Genomic DNA, 11050 nt, shown 5'->3' with positions numbered 1-11050 from the left:
GTCAACAACACCTGAGGACTGGGATCCGTTAACCAAGGAGGGTGGATACTGTGCAGAAGGGCAGGTTGCACAATACCCTGTGACAACCTGATAATGAGTAAAAGGGCTCTTTTCCACTTGCGCACAGCTTCTGATGCGAGAGCATTGGAAGCGATTTGCTAATCACCCTCTGCTGCGGGCATCAACCGAGGATCATGCGACTGTGATGTGATCTTGCGATCGTATCACAGCCTTGGAGAAGAGGGAGGGAGCACTTTCTCCCCATCTCCTCCGCTGTCTGTCTCTGCGTATATTGCACTGCAGTCGCATAACATGCGAGTGCAGTGGGATGTTTCACACGCTCCTTTAGGCTTGTATGGGGGTGCATAAGCCGAGACTCGCTGCATGCTGAGATTGCACCGAGAGCACGATTCGTGTCGAGAAATAAAAGGCAAGAGGATACTGCCTCATTGATTAACACTGGTGAGAGTGCGATCGATGTTTTATCGGATCGCACTTGCATATGAAAATCGCAAGTGGAAAAGAGCCCTAAGGCAGAGAATTCAGATTTTAAGTCCCACTACAGCCCAGAAAAAAAACAACAAAATACTGGAGAGGCGCTTTAAACTTGCTTAAAAATCATCTCATGCAGCAAACAGGCATTTTGCTGGTTTCCTGACAAATTAGCGTTTTTAGGAATACTCATTCACAATTAGAATGGGCCATTAGAATTGCTTGTATGATTGATCTATGCAAAGTCTCTTGAAATAATGATTCCTTCATAACGTGCTCGCTGCCTGGGAGTAATCCTAGACTCTTATCTCTCTTTCAAGCCACACATCCAAGCCCTCTTCACCTCCTGCCGCCTCCAACTCAAAAATATTTCCCGGATCCGTACATTCCTTTCCCAAGAAGCTACAAAAACTCTAGTACATGCCCTTATTATCTCCCGCCTGGATTATTGCAACCTTCTGCTCTGTGGCCTCCCTTCTAACAGTCTCGCACCCCTACAATCTATTCTAAACTATGCTGCCCGGCTAATCCACCTGTCCCCCCGCTACTCCCCGACCTCTCCTCTCTGCCAATCCCTTCACTGGCTTCCCATTGCCCAACGACTCCAGTTCAAAACACTAACCATGACATACAAAGCCATCCACAACCTGACACCTCCCACCTCCCTGTCTGACCCCTAGGTGGGCGGCCCTATTCCTGCTTAAGCAGCCCACTGGTGTGCCTAACAGGTGTGGTGCAAAGTGTACCTAGGATTTGTGAACGCTGATGGAGGCAGTACTGTAGGATAGAGACCCAGAACCATGCGGGTTTGAATACTGCACGGGTAGGGCAGTTTGTGCAGTACCCTGTGACGACCTGAATAGTCCAGGGGAGTCACATGTACATAGTTACATAGGTTGAAAAAAGACCTATGTCCATCTTGAACTGTCCTCACACCTCTCTTCCTGCTCTCTCCTTGACCGGTTACAATCTGGCTTCCGACCCCATCATTCCATTGAAACTGCTCGAACCAAAGTCACTAACGACCTACTAACCGCAAAAGCCAAGCGACACTACTCTGTCCTCCTCCTCCTGGACCTGTCCTCTGCCTTTGACACAGTAGACCACTTCCTTCTTCTACAAATTCTCTCATCTCTGGGCATCACAGACTTGGCGCTATCTTGGATCTCCTCATACTTAACCAACCGAACTTTCAGCATCAACCGCTCTCACATCACTTCCTCATCTCGCCCCCTATCTGTCGGGGTCCCCCAAAGTTCAGTTCTTGGACCCCTGCTGTTCTCCATTTACACCTTCAGCCTGGGACAGCTCATAGAGTCCCACGGCTTTCAGTATCATCTCTATGCTGATGATACGCAGATCTACCTCTCTGGACCTGACATCACCTCTGTACTAACCAGAATCCCACAATGTCTGTCTGCTATTTCATCCTTTTTCTCTGCTCGATTCCTAAAACTGAACATGGACAAAACAGAATTCATTGTCTTTCCTTCTCCGCACTCAACCCCCCCACCTGACATATCCATCAATGTCAATGGCTGCTCATTTTCCCCAGTGCCACGTGCTTGCTGTCTGGGAGTAACTCTAGAATCTGATCTCTCTTTCAAGCCACACATCCAAGCCCTCTTCAACTCCCGCCACCTAACTCAAAAATATTTCCCAGATCCGGACTTTCCTTTCCCAAGAAGCTGCAAAAACCCTAGTACATGCCCTTATTATCTCCTGCCTGGATTATTGCAACCTCATGCTTTGTGGCCTCCCTTCTAACAGTCTCGCACCCCTACAATCTATTCTAAACTATGCTGCCCAGCTAATCCACCTGTCCCCCCACTACTCCCCGACCTATCCTCTCTGCCAATCCCTCCACTGGCTTCCCATTGCCCAACGACTCCAGTTCAAAACACTAACCATGACATACAAAGCCATCCACAACCTGTCTCCTCCCTACATTTGTGACCTAGTCTCCCGGTACTTACCTGCACGTAACCTTCGATCCTCACAAGATCTCCTTCTCTACTCCCCTCTCATCTCCTCTTCCCACCATCGCATCCAAGATTTCTCCCGTGCCTCCCCCATACTCTGGAATGCTCTGCCACAACACATCAGACTCTCGCCTACCTTGACAAGCTTCAAAAGGAACCTGAAAAGCCACCTTTTCCGAAAAGGCTACAACCTGCTGTAACCTTCAGTCTGATACAGTGCTGCACAATCAGCTCTATCCTAACCTACTGTATCCTCACCTATCCCTTGTAGACTGTGAGCCCTCGCCAGCAGGGACCTCTATCCTCCTGTACCAGTCTGTGCCTTGTATTGTTTATGATTATTGTACTTGTCCCTATTATGTACACCCCTTTCTCATGTAAAGCGCCATGGAATTGATGGCGCTATATTAATAAATAATAATAAATAATAATAATAATCTAGTTCAACCTTCCTCCACCAATTCTATATTTTGTCCCTAAAGGCCACTTTACACTTTGCGATATCGGTACCGATATCGCTAGCGTGGGTACCCGCCCCCATCGGTTGTGCGACATGGGCAAATCGCTGCTCGTGGCGCACGACATCGCCCGGACCCGTCACACTACTTACCTGCTCTGCGACGTCGCTGTGACCGGCGAACCGCCTCCTTTTTAAGGGGGTGGTCCGTGCTGCGTCACAGCGACGTCACTAAGCGGCTGCCCAATCAAAGCAGAGGGGCGGAGATGAGCGGGACGTAACATCCCGCCCACCTCCTTCCTTCCGCATTGCGGGCGGTGAGGTTGAGGTAAGGTGAGGTTCCTCGTTCCTGCGGCATCACACGGAGAGATGTGAATGTTTTTGCGACGATTCAGTCACTTATAACCAACAATGTTGTGTGTACTGAGGAAATCATCCAGCCCTTTTTTAAAAGCTCTTATAGTATCTGCCATTACTACCTCTTGTGGTAGGGCATTCCACAGTCTGACTGCTTTAACTGTAAAGAACCCTTTCCTATTTAGCTGCTGGAATCGCTTTTCTTCCACTCGCAGTGTATGCCCCTTGTCCTTAGTATTGTCTTTGGAAGAAATAAAGGGTACTTTACACGCTGCGACATCGCTAGCGATTGCTAGTGATGTCAAGCGCAATAGCACCCGCCCCCGTTGCTCGTGCGACATTTGGTGATCGCTGCCGTAGCGAACATTATCGCTACGGCAGCGTCACATGCACATACCTTGTCAGCGACGTCGCTGTGACCGCCGAACAATCCCTCCCTCAAGGGGGAGGTGCGTTCAGCGTCATAGCGACGTCATTAAGCAGCTGGCCAATTGAAGCGGAGGGGCGGAGATGATCGGGACATAACATCCCGCCCACCTCCTTCCTTCCTCATTACCAGTGGAGGCAGGTAAGGAGATGTTCGTCGTTCCTGCGGTGTCACACATAGCGATGTGTGATGCCGCACGAATGACGAACAACATCGTACGTGTGGCAGCAACGATATTAAGGAAATGAACGACGTGTCAACGAGAAAAGATTTTTCACGTTTTTGTGCTCGTTGATCGTCGCTCCTTGGTGTCACATGCTGCGATGTCGCTACCGGCACCGGATGTGCGTCACTAACGACGTGACCCCGACGATATAACGGTAGCGATGTCGCAGCGTGTATAGCACCCTTAAGTCATGTGCCAGTCCTTTATATTGACCACACATGTATTTATACATATAAATGAGATCTCCTCTGAGACGTCTTTTTTCTAAGCTAAACATAGCTAACTTTTTCAACCTTTCATCATATGGGAGGCCTTCCATTCCTTGTAGTAGTCATTTTTAAAATGTGGAGCCCAAAACTGGATCCCATATTCCAGACAAGTTCCTTACAAGTGATTTATAGAGGGATAGGGGTAACAATACTTTGGGCTTACGGGATCTAATCTCTCTTTTTATACACCCTAAAATCTTGTTTGCTTTAGCAGCTGCTGCTTGACATTGAGTGCTGTTGCTCAGCTTATTTGTAATGAGAATACCCAAGTCCTTCTCCTGTTCTGTAGTCCCGAGTTTACTTCCATTTAATGTATATGCAGCTTTAGGATTACTCTGTCCTAGGTGCATTACTTTACATTTATCAACATTAAATCTCATTTGCCAAGTATCTGCCCATTCTGACATCTTATCCAGATCTTTTTTTTATATATTACGAGTGATAGAGATGTACTGAAGAAAAATGGAGACATCCTATGCTGAGTTAGACCCAAATATCGGCATCTTTTGAAAACCTAAAATAGCATGACAAGGGCAGATATTTGTAGAAAAACCATCTGACATTTTTCATGGCAAAAAAAACAGCATCATTGGGTATGCACCAACCATTGGGACTTCAATAGAATAAGAATTGTCCTCTCCTGTTTTTTTGTTTTTACATTTAAGCAACCCAGGGTGCTAAACTAGTCAAAAAATAAAAATATAGGTCACTTTCTTGGGTTCAAATATACATATGTGCCGCCGTGTGGCAGCAGCCGAGCTGCTCGGATCCGTATTCGCAGTGGCTCGAGGGTCTCCGGACCCGGGGGTTGTGCGGCCACTCAAATGAAGGGAGGGTATTTACAAGGGAGATTATAGAGTTCGTGACGCCACCCGTGGTATGTGGTAATTAGGAGCACCCAGTGCTTTGAGGAGCGAGGAGGGGGACTGTCAGCCGGCGGCAAAAATTGAGGAGCGGGGAGGGGGTGCTGTCATGCTGTCGGGCGGCCGGGAGATACTGTTCACGGTTTACCTGTTGAGGCACTGGGCGGCGGAAAACGGCAGTCCCCATACAGCTCCGCCCCCCGGCCGCATTGCCGCCCCCCTGAATATAGTGCCGCCTGAGCAAACTGCTCAACTTGTGCAATGGACAGTGCGGCCCTGTTTCTCATTATTCAGTTTTGTAGTCTGTACGCTAATTTCAATCAAAAGCTATGTAATTCAGATTTGAAAAGAAAAATAAAAAATGACCAATACTGTATAATCGTTTTTTTTCACTTGCAAAATATAGTTTTCGACTTACCTAGGCTGTATTCTATAAGAAACGCCAAATTTCAACCAAATTTCCATCAGCCACGACGTCTCGAGTTCGTTCTTTACTGTTTGTGGCAATGGCTGATCGCCGACCTTGAAGTATCCATGAGTCAACGTACTTTGTTGGATCAAACAGCTTCAAAGGTGGCCCAACTAGCCTGACAAAAAGCAGCGAAGAAATAGTCTTTGTCAGCAACGATGTACGGGATGGTGTCGCGATCAGGTTCATTTGCGAAATTCCCCGTTCACATTCGCTGGAGGAAATAGGAATGGTACAGAGTGCATGTTGCAGTGGCACCATTTGGATCTCCCCCCCCCATTCTAATGTTGATGTCACATGTACGGGCCCTTTCAGCTTTCTAAATCCTATAAATACATGTGTTACCCCCCCTTCATTATGTAATAATGTCCCCCATCCTGGTATATATAGTATGTCCCCATCTTGGTGTATATGGGCCACCAGCCTGGTGTATATGGACCCCCAGCCTGGTGTATATGGGCCACCGAAATGGGCCCCATTCTGGGGTATATGGACCGCCAACCTGGGTCCCATGCTAGTATATATGGGCTTCCACCCTGGGCCCCATGCTAGTATATATGGGCCCTCATGCTGGTATATATGAGCCCCCAGCCTGGGTCCCATCCTGGTGTATATGGGCCCCCAGCCTGATGTATATGGGGCTTCAGCCTGGGCCCTGTGCTGGTGTATATGGGCCTCCAGCTGGTATATATGGGCTCTCAGCCTGGGCCCCATGCTGATATATGGGCCCCCAGCCTTGGTATGCATGTCCCCTGTTCTGTGTTTTACAAAAAATAAAAATCATATACTCACCTGCTCCATCAGGTCTTGAGCGGTGCAGTGCAGGCAGGACATCACGCGCACAAGACAGTGGAGTCCCGGCGCTGAGCGATGACGTCACCATGCTGGGACTCTGTGTCCTGCGTGTGCGCTGTCATCAGCAGCAGTGCAGGGAGATCATGTCACCTCCGCACTGCCGCATAGGTTAACTATATCAGCACGCTGTGCACGCTGATATAGTTAATGGTATCGCAGCTCCGGGTAGGCCTCCTCTGAGCACGGGGCCCGGGGCGGCCGCACCCTCTGCCCCCTGCTAGCTATGCTACTGCCCCTGCTCCTTCCATCCTCGATCCCCCTGATCTCTCCATCCTCCATCCCCCTCGTCTCTCAATTCTCCATAACCCTGATCTCACTCTATTCCCCCTGCACAGCCTGCCACTCTCTGCACCCCTCTCTCACATACCCTGCACTCCTCCACCTTCTCCAGCTTCTTTCCCGCTGGGCAAAACTCTGTGTCTCCGCCCACCTGAGTCACATGTACGTGACATCATCGCAGGTCCTGCAGCTTCAGTAGCTACTCTGCTTGTGCCTCGCTCCATATATATAGTTTACAAATTAGCCATGTGGACAGAGCCAGAGGTGCTGGCCCTCAGCGCTCTTCAGATTTTCCGTAACGCCGTACCGGCACGTACCGCAGCAAAAAAAGCACTGGGAGTACCACCGCTGCAGTTTGGAGTAACCGGGGATGATGGAATGGGGCAGCCAGGTGTTGTGACCCTCCACGGGTAGGGGGGATACCCCGGAGCTCGGTGACGGTAGGGGAGTGCCGTTGGATGCAAAGGGGTCACTTGCGTACTCACTCAGTCCATTAAGCTGTCACCGACAACTGGATAAACCAAAGTTCTGGATACCGCTGCCGCTGAGGGGAGCTTAGTTTGGGTCCTGTCCCCAATGTTGCTGCCTGGTGATCCGTGTCCTGCCTCTAAGTTTACTTCTCTGTTGGTCCCGGTAGTATGAAACCTGCCGGGTCCCGCTCCCCACTATGGCTAAGTGTGGTAGCTTGCTCTCAGGGTTCATACTTGGAATTTTCTGGACCATTTTGAGTGGAAACTCCTATCCCCCTCGTTGCACTAGTACCCCGATTTTGGAGTGGGTGGAGAGAGGATCTTGAAGGCTCCGTTCTCGTCAGGTAAATTATCAGGTTGCCTGAAGCTACTCCCCGACCTAGGGTCCACGTACCCCGTCGTGCCTTGTTCCCAGCCCAGTGATGGTGCAAGGCCGCCGGCTGTCCTCCTCGACAGTTCTGTGCCCCTTTCCACGATCCCCTGCGACCGGGGGTCCAGCTCTTCTAGGCCCAGACCACTGTCTGCCACCTAGATTGCTTCCCAGGAGCACTGCTCCTGACCTCCTCTCACTTTCACTTCTCAAGCTCAACTCTCTCCACTTGACACTCCTGACCTCCCCTCTACAACTCCCCAGGTGGGCGACTCTATTCCACTCAAGCCGTCCACTGGTGTGTTTGGTGGGTGTGGTGCAGGGTGTATCTAAGATTTGATTAGCTGATGTAGGCAACACCATATAGTTAGGGACCCATAACTAAGAAGGAGGTGGATACTGCACGGGAGGGCAGGTTGTGCAATACCCTGTGATGACCTGATAGTCCAGGGGCATCACACATAGTGTTGCCCACCAGTGATGGTCAATCTGTTGACAGCCACACCACACATTTTTACTCTTGGGCAAAAGATTTCTATCTCTATTTCATACTTTGTGCTTTTTTACTTTTTTTTTGTTCATTGTTGTAACTCTACACAATATCTTCCTAAAGCCCGCTTTACACGCTGCAATGTATCTTACAATGTGTCGGCGGGGTCACGTCGTAAGTGACACACATCCGGCATTGTAAGTACATTGCAGTGTGTGACAGGTACATGCGATTGCGATTGAACGTTAAAACGTTCATCGCATACACATCGTACCTGTCTCTAGAATTGCACGTTAGATTGTTCATCGTACCCGGGGTAGCACACATCGCAGTGTGTGACACCCCGCGAACGATGAATAGATCTTACCTACGTCCTGCGGCTCCCGGCCCACAATGCGTAAGGAAGGAGGTGGGCGGGATGTTTACGTCACGCTTAGCGCCGCCCCTCCACTTCTATTGGCCGGCTGCCGTGTGACGTCGCTGTGACGCCGGACGTCCCTCCCACTCCAGGAAGTGTACGTTCGCCGCCCACAGCGAGGTCGTATGGACGGGTAAATACGTGCGATGGGGGTTACTCGTATGTGCGGCACGTTCAACAAATTGAACGTGCCACACATACGATGGGGGCGTTGCAAATCGCATACGAAATCGTATGCGAAATTGCAACGTGTAAAGCAGGCTTTAGGCGGGCTTTGCACACTACGACATCGCAGGTGCGATGTCGGTGGGGTCAAATTGAAAATGACGCACTTCCGGCATCGCATGCGACATCGTAGTGTGTAAAGGCTCGATGATACGATTAACGAGCGCAAAAGCATCGTAATCGTATCATCGGTGCAGCGTCGGCGTAATCCATAATTACACTGACGCGACAGTCCGATGTTGTTCCTCGCTCCTGCGGCAGCACACATCGCTGTGTGTGAAGCCGCAGGAGCGAGGAAAATCTCCTACCGGCGTCACTGCGGCTTCCGTAGGATATGCGGAAGGAAGGAGGTGGGCGGGATGTTTACATCCTGCTCATCTCCGCCCCTCCGCTCCTATTGGCCGCCTGCCGTGTGACGTCGCAGTGACGCCGCACGACCCGCCCCCTTAACAAGGAGGCGGGTCGCCGGCCAGAGCGACGGTCGCAGGACAGGTGAGTCCATGTGAAGCTGCCGTAGCGATAATGTTTGCTACGGCAGCTATCACAAGGATATCGCAGCTGCGACGGGGGCGGGAACTATCACGCTCGGCATCGCAGCATCGGCCTGCGATGTCGCAGCGTGCAAAGTGCCCCTTAGTCAACAATATATTGGCCCATTTATTCTCTATGTCCTACCCAGGTCATACACAGTATGTGCATGGTCCTTTTGGTACCAGCCTTCTACATCTGATCTAATTGCTTTTTATTGCACTTCAATGTGGTAATTTCAATACATTTGATAGACTTATGTCATGTGAACATTTTTGAATTTAGTATATTTGTTTTAATCACTTCCTCTTTTATATTAAACAGTATTTTTTGTATAGTGGCTTGAATATGCTTTACCTTATAATATATTTTTTGACCAGGGGGAATCATATTGAGTTGGGGCATTTTTCTACTGCATACCCATGTATCACATATTGCTCATTTATTATGTCTTAAAGGGAACCTGTCATCAGAAATTTTGCACTAAACCTAAAAGATTCCCCCTCTGCAGCTCCTGGGCTGCATTCTAGCAATGTTCCTGTTGTTCTTGGGCCCCCTTTCTGACCAAAATAAAGACTTTGTAAAGTGGTACCTTTTTGTATTCAGATCTTGATAATGGTACACGGGGGCGGGCTCTCCGGTGTCCGTTAGTCTGCCTCCCTGTTGCTTTAGGCCCTCCCCCATTGCGCAATTTCAAAAAGGTGACGTGAGGTAAGCTGGTCAGTGCTTGCGCAGAATGGTGGAGGCGACGGTGAAAGCGCGAGCACGAGATTATGAGCGCGTACTTGCTGATGAATATCACAGCGCCGCCCATAATCTCGCGCATGCGCAACACGTCACCAGCGGTCACACTGTGCACATTGCACAGTCCCGCGAGTGTGGCACGGCGCATGCGCGAGATTATGGGCGGCGCTGTGATTTTCATCAGCAAGTATCCGCCCATAATCTCGTGCTCGCGCTTTCACCGCCGCCTCCACCGCCACCTCCACCGTTCTGCGCAAGCGCTGGCCAGCTTACCTCACGTCACCTCTTTAAAATTGCGCGATAGGGGATGGCCTAAAGCGACAGGAAGGCAGACTAACAGACACCAGAGAGCCCGCCCCCGTGTACGATTATCAAGATCTGAATACAAAAAAGTACCACTTTACAAAGTCTTTATTTTGGTCAGTTAGGGGGCACAAGAACAACAGGAACATTGCTAGAATGCAGCCCAGGAGCTGCAGAGGGGGAATCTTTTAGATTTAGTGCAAAATTTCCGATGACAGGTTCACTTTAATATTCTTAATGTCTTTTCAGTTTGTCACATAGATTTTTATTACAAGAAAAAAACCTATTATTACTATTATTGTTACCTTTTTCAAATTTTTTTGCTTTTTTGATTGTACATACAAAATTTTATTTTTGAGGTTCTGCCAGTTTGTTTTTTTAGAGTTTGATATTTACATTTTAGTACATTTCATAGCAAAACTGGCTCATATGTAGTGATAAATTCCCCCTGAGTATTTACACTAGAGTTCAAAAGTCTAGGGTCACGCAGACAATTATGTCGTTTCCATGAAAAATCATACTTTAATTTATCAAATAAGTTGCATAATGAATAGAAAATATAGTACAGACATTGACTAGGTTAGAAATAATGATTTTTACTTGAAATAATAATTTTCTCCTTCAAACTTTTCTTTCGTCACAGAATGCTCCTTTGCAGCAATTCCAGCTTTGCAGACCTTTGGCATTCTAGCTGTTAATTTGCTGAGGTAATCTGGAGATATTTCACCCCATGCTTCCAGAAGACTCTCCCGCAAGTTGGATTGGCTTTATGGGCACTTTTTGTGTACCATACAGTCAAGCTGCTCCCACAACAGCTCAATAGGGT

The sequence above is a fragment of the Anomaloglossus baeobatrachus genome, chromosome 6, assembly GCF_048569485.1.
Source record: "Anomaloglossus baeobatrachus isolate aAnoBae1 chromosome 6, aAnoBae1.hap1, whole genome shotgun sequence".
Lineage (NCBI taxonomy): Eukaryota > Metazoa > Chordata > Amphibia > Anura > Aromobatidae > Anomaloglossus > Anomaloglossus baeobatrachus.
The sequence above is the reverse complement of the archived record's forward strand: the minus strand, read 5'-3'. Positions refer to the sequence as shown.